We start from the raw sequence: 6839 nt of genomic DNA on the forward strand, positions 1-6839 counted from the left end.
TGCTGCTTCAATTCTTGTCATTTCCCAGCCAAGGAGAAAAAGGAAAAGAGGGCATCCAGGGCAAATGGCTTTGTCTTTAAGAGGACACAAAAAGCTGCACACATCTCTTTCTTACACATCCCAATGGCCCAAACTTAGTCACAGGGCCCCACCTAACTGCATCTAGCTGGGAAATGAAGCCGCAGTTGGCTGGTCATGGGCTAGCAACAATTTGGGGGCAGGATCCTGGGATTCTATTTCTAAAAAGAAGAAAAGAAGAATGGCTACTGGAGTAAAGTTAGCAGTCTCTGTCACTGGTAGGTATTATCATCTCTAGTTTATATATGAGGAAACTAAGAACCAGAGTTATTCGCCCAAGGCTACACAGCCACTAATGATTAAGCCAGGATTCAATTCCATCTTCTGCCTCTCAGTCCCATAATCTTTCCACTACATCATGCTGAATGGCAATAGAAACTTTTTTTTTATATTTCTTACTAAATATGACACAACTGGTTCTAACTAAACAGCCTGGGATGTCTTCCTTAATAATATACATATTATTCTAAAACTTCCTCCCCACTGGTGAAACCAAACAAAAAAAAAAAAATCAAACCCATGCCGTAGAGTCAACTCCGACACATAGCGAGCCTATAGGACAGAATACGACTGCACTATAGGGTTTCCAAGGCGGTAAATCCTTACGGAAGCAGACTGCCATGTCTTTCTCCCATGGAGTGGCTGGTGGGTTCAAACCACTGACCTTTTGGTTAGCAGGCAAGTGCTTTAACCACTGCACCTCCAGAGGTACCCAGAGGTGGAAGGGACCCTATACATTTAATTCTAATGTTCTCATTTTACAAAGAAACTCTGAGATTAAATGAGCTGCTTAGGGTCCCACAGCCAGTTTTTGAAAAGAAAAGGCAAGTAGAGATCCTAGGTTTCCTGATCTGCAATCTAGTGCTCTTTTCACTATCCTATTCCATCTTCCAGTGAAATCAGAATTCGTCTTGTCACAATTACAGCCGCTCCCAGACGGTGAATGGTTTAAAACAATAAATTCTTCTTCCAAACGGTAATAAAGCACGAGTCTCAAGCAGACCCTCAAGTCTGGCAATATATTATCGTTTCTGTACATTTACTGAGAATTCATCAAGCAATGTTATCTTTGGACCAAAGCAAAGCTAAAGGAGGAAAGCCTCATTGCCTGACCATTTCTAAAATCTAATGTGCTCACTTGCAAACATTATGAGAATAAAAGCCTGATTTTTTGCTTTCAATTGTGTTTACCTTCATGGTCACTAAAAGATCCCAAAGAGCAAGTCTGCGCTCACAAAATGAAACACCTTACTCCTTCTATTTCAAGAGTCTACATTACTCATAGTCTGCTAAAAGCTCTATTTACTACTATCCTAAATACAAAATAGAAGTTCAGGATGTCTGCTGAATTGAGCAAAACTATGAACTCCTTGACAACTTCACAGTAGCCTAAAAGAAGTATAAAACTTACCATGGCATACAACTTCTTTCCAGCTTATCTTCTTCCCACCCCTGTCACAAACTCCCCACAAAGATGATTCCAAAGGCACCTGGTGCTTTATCTTTAAACAAAATACATTTAAAATAGTTTGGAGGAAATTTTAAAATATTTGCAGAGCAACATAAATTGTAACTTTCCTTTGGAGTTTTAATCTCTTTGCTAAAAATGGGATTAGCGAAGGTCCATCCAAAGATGAGGAAGTGTCATACAAATTTTTACAAAGAAAGGGGGAATCACTGGTTTATGTTAGTAGATGAAAATATATATCTGGCATAAGGATTATAATATGGGTATTTCAAATTTATGTTAATGGAATACAAACTACTAATAGTCCAAGAAGCCACAAGAATCCCTCTTTATCTAATTGATTAATGTTATCTACCAAAGACATCAATGGGACTAGAAAGGAGTATCACAGTTGAATAAAAGGATGAGACGTGAGAAAATGAGCACTGTATTTGTTTGACTAAAGTCTTTATTCACTTTGTCCATATCACAGAGCACAGTAGTGGTCACAGCCCTTTGGAAAAAAATTTAATTTTTCCATTAGTCATAGAAAAGATTTAGAGATTTATACCATAACTCCCCTTAAAAAAAAAAAAAAAAGACTTAGATCACCAGCAACAGGGATGGAAAATCAGCTGGACTACCAAAGATTTTTTGGAAAGATGAAGAGAGGAAAACACTCTCCAGCACAGAGTGAATTAGACATAATTGAAATGTCTTACAGTCTGGATGAATCCAATTTAGTCTGAGAGGATTATTAATTATCTATGTCAAAGATATAAACATAACCTAGGTAAAATTTAAGTCTGAGTGACCCTTTCAAATTTTGAAATTACCTTTCTTTCAATGATGCTACTTCTGACAGCTAATTTATGCCTTCTGAGTTACTGCATGTAATCCAACAGAAATAAGATGGTGTCTGCTCTCTCAGAAATCTATGAAAGGAGAACATAATAAATATTTAGTCTAAAAACAATACTGAAATTCACAAGACTGACAACATATGGAATGCTTGTACTATATCAAAGTCAAGTAATATGCAAATGATATCACTTGAAGCCTAGATCAACAAATAATAATACCCACCATTAACTAAATCCCTACTGCAGACTTGGCACTATCCTAGGTGCTTTACATGCTTTTCATCCCAACAACTTTGCAAGGTTAATACTATTCCATTTTACAGCTGAAAAAACAGATTAAAGAGAACTTGAAAACTTGCCCAATATCACAGAGCTGATATGTACTAATAGAGTCAGCCATGAAAGTCAAATAGTTCACTTTCAGAAAAACAAATTTGAAGGATATATTCAGCCTACCAAAAGAATTATAGGTCTAGTATCTTAAAATGGATGTTGACTTAATCCAAGTACAATGAACTCCTTGACAACTTCAATATTTTCTGTTTATCATGATATTGTTTACTGGTCCAGCTGTTAGCATTTTTGTTTTCTTTATGTTAAGGTATAATCTATACTGAAGGCTGTAGTCTTTGATCTTCATTAGTAAGTGCTTCAAGTAAGTGCAAAAGACCTCATGAAATTGTTGAAAAGCAAAGACGTCACTTTGAGGACCAAGGGCGCCTGACCCAAGCCATCGTGTTTTCAATCACCTCATATGCACGCAAAGCTGGACAATGAATAAAGACCGAAGAAGAATTGACGCCTTCGAATGATGGTGTTGGGAAAGAATACTGAATATACCATGGACTGCCAGAAGAATGAACAAATCCGCCTTGGAAGAAGTACAGCCAGAATGCTCCTTAGAAGCGAGAATGGCAAGACTGTATCTCACTTACTTTGGACATGTCATGCTTGGTAGAGGGTCAGCAAAAAAGAGCAAGACCCTCAACGAGACAGACTGACACAGTGACTGCAACAACGGGCTCAAGCATAATGATTGCGAGGATGGCGCAGGACCTGGCAGTGTTTCGTCCTGTGGTGCACAGGGTCACTATGAGTCAGAACCAACTCGACGGCCCCTAAGAACAACAATATGGACTCCATTATGGTCTAGATTATCTTTCACAGGTTCCAGACCAAACTCCTTGCTTGGATTCTTCACTCAACTGCTAAGCCTGAATTCCTGACTGTTTGTCTTTACCCAAGTATTTTTCTTTCAGTACTTGTGTCCTCCAGTTTCCAATCTGCTATCTTGTTTCTTTTTTATTTGAGGCAGACATAGATCTAAAGACAACCCTGTTGCTAACCTCCCCTCTCTTTCCTTTTAGGGACTAGCAACCAAAGAGTTAGCTTATCTACCCAGCCACAGGAGAGGGTGCTATGCTTTGTTATACTATTTTTTCCAAGATGGAGAAGGGATAATGAACCTGAGGAAGAGAGGTAAATAGGAAAAAAAAAAAAAATGAAAAAGTTTTTAAACTTAGAAATAAAGAAAACAAAATAAGCACCAGATTCTATAAAGATGCTGGGGATATACAAAAACCCGTTGCCATCCAGTCATTTCTGACCCACAGCGACCCTGTAAGACAGAGTAGGACTGCCCCATAAGGCTTCCAAGGAGCTGCTGTTGGATTCAACTGCTGACCTTTTGGTTAGCAGCCATGCTCTTAACCACTGTGCCATCAGGGCTCCGCTGGGGATACAGTAGTGCAAAACAGACAAGGCCCTGCCCTCACAGAGCTTACAACTTTAAGACACTTGCTTAGCATTGTGGGTACATAAAATGATAATTAGGACACACTGCCTTTCCTCCAAAGACTCATAATCTATTTGTCTTAGTTATCTAGTGCTGCTATAACAGAAATACCACAAGCGGATGGCTTTAACAAACAGAAGTTTACTCTCTCACAGTCTAGGAGACCAGAAGTCCTAATTCAGGGTGTCAGTTCCATGGGAAGGCTTTCTCTCTCACTGGCTCTGGGTGAAGGTCCTTGTCATCAATCTTCCCCTGGTCGAGGAGCTTCTCAGCAAAGGGACCCCAGGTCCACAGGACGGGCTATGCTCCAGGTGCTTCTTTCTTGGTGGTATGAGGTCCCCATGTCTCTCTGCTAGCTTCTCTCTTTTATATCTCAAAAGAGAGAGACTTAAGACATAACCTAATCTTGTCCATTGAGTCCTACCTCATTAACATTAACTGCTGCTAATACCATCTCATTAACATCACAGAGGTAGGATTTACATCACATAGGAAAATCACATCAGACGACAAAATGGTGGACAATAACACAATACTGGGAATCATGGCCTAGCCAAGCTGACACACATTTTGGGGGGATACAATTCAATCCATAACACTTTTGCAGACATTCAAATAACCCTTCAGAATTTTACAAAATGATTTCTTAGCATCTCCTTTAATACTCACTGCAACAACCTACAATAGGAATTACCTCCTTTACTAATAAAAAAAAAAAGGATTAAGAAAAACTACATTTCTTGTTCAGTATGACACAAATAAGGGGAGGAGCCAAGATTCAAGCCCAGGTCTTCCAGCTCCAGTTCCATTAAGGGGGGTCTCTGAGGAAAAATGAGTCTGGTTTCTGTCAAGTGAATGCAGAGCTCAGTTCACAACATCTGAAACGAAGGCCTCATAACCCATACATTATATCATAGTTTCATACAAACACTCAAGGCAAAGCAGTGGTCATATGAGGAAAAGTGGTCAGCAACTAAAGGGACATAAATTCTAAAGAACAAGGCACAGCAGCTGGCCCAAGTCTTTCTACTCCCTTCTCCTCTGACCAAACCCCATCTCCCACACTCTCTACTGGAAGTCTTTCCACACAGTTTAAATATATGACTATTCAACAGTGCTAGAAATAATAAGGTTTATGGTCATAAATCAGCAGAGTATTAGAGGGTAGTTGTGGGGTATCCAAACATTAAATACTGTCAACTCAAGGATCAGAGCCCACAGAAGTGTCCTTGAACAAAAAGCCAGACAATCTGTGAGGTTGTACTTGTGACTTATCTCAACTATACTAACTACTTCATTAAAAGTCTATTCTCAAAGACTACTGGGGATCTAGCCCACTCTCAAAGGAGCCCTGGTGGCACAATGGTTAAGGGCTTGGCTGCTAACCAAAAGGTCAGAGGTTTGAACCTACCAGCATATCTGGCGGAGATAATACCCGTGGATCCGCTTCCATAAAGATTGCAGCCTAGGAAATCCTTTGGGGCAGTTCTACTCTGCCCTATAGGGTTGCTATGAGTTGGAATGGATTCAACGGCAAACAACATCCTACCCTCAGTCTGTAATAGGCTATGGAAGCTACAATGCTGCCTACCTAGCACGCTCTCCTCCCCACACGTCTGTCAGTTTGTCGTACTGTGGTGGCTTGCGTGTTGCTGTGATGCTGAAAGCTATGCCACTGGTATTTCAAATACCAGCAGGGTCACCCATGGTGGACAGGTTTCAGCTGAGATTCCAGACTAAGACAGACTAGGAAGAAGGACCTGGCAGTCTACTTCTGAAAAAATTAGCCAGTGAAAATCTTATGAATAGCAGTGGAACATTATTAAATGATGCATTGCATTGGGCAAATTTGTTGCAAAAGACCTCTTTAAAACGTTAAAAAGCAAAGATGTCACTTTGAGGACTGAGGTGTGCCTGACCCAAGCCATGGTGTTGTCAATCACCTCATATTCATGCGAAAGCTGGACAATAAATAAGGAAGACTGGAGAAGAAATGATGCCTTTGAATTATGGTGCTGGCGAAGAATATTGAATATACCATCGACTGCCAGAAAAATGAACAAATTTGTCTTGGAAGAAGTACAGCCAGAATGCTTCTTAGAAGCAAAGATGTCAAGACTTCATCTCAAATACATTGGACATGTTATCAGAAGGGACCAGTCCCTGGAGAAGGACATCATGCTTAGTAAAACAGAGGGTCAGCAAAAAAGAGGAAGACCCTCAATGAGATGGACTGAACAAGTGGCTGCAACAATGGGCTCAAACATAAGATTGTGAGGATGGTGCAGGACTGGGTTGTGTTTCATTCTGTTGTACCTAAGGTCGCTGTGAGTCGGAATCGACTCAATAGCACCTAACAACAACAGCATGCCTTCCCAACTCTCTTTTCTGATTAAGAAAACAACAAGAGCATGCTTTCCCAACTCTCTTTTCTGATTAAGAAAACAACAACAAAACAAACATCCACCTTGTCTTAATCAAAATCATTCCCCACTCCATGTAGTCTGGGTAGGGTTGTCAAATGAGAGCCCCCAAAGTATCCATTCCATCCCCCAAATGCAGAGATGAGTACAAGATTATTTTGGTTAATTGTGACTTTTTTGGGATGCTTTTAAATTTAAATTTTAATGTATTTAAATTTAAACTTAAAATTTTT

At 39.9% G+C, this 6839-nt stretch overlaps 1 long non-coding RNA gene across 1 annotated transcript in view; it reads right to left on the reverse strand.

The window, feature by feature from the left end:
- Positions 1–2130: 2130 nt before the first annotated feature.
- Positions 2131–6839, reverse strand: part of LOC111820478 (uncharacterized) — a 14942-nt gene continuing 10233 nt past the window's right edge. Inside the window, exon 3 of the long non-coding RNA XR_002824034.1 lies at positions 2131–2460. This is a non-coding gene — a long non-coding RNA (uncharacterized LOC111820478). The remainder of the gene's footprint in view (positions 2461–6839) is intronic.

The sequence above is a fragment of the Trichechus manatus genome, unplaced genomic scaffold (genome assembly GCF_000243295.1).
Source record: "Trichechus manatus latirostris isolate Lorelei unplaced genomic scaffold, TriManLat1.0 scaffold00039, whole genome shotgun sequence".
NCBI lineage: Eukaryota > Metazoa > Chordata > Mammalia > Sirenia > Trichechidae > Trichechus > Trichechus manatus.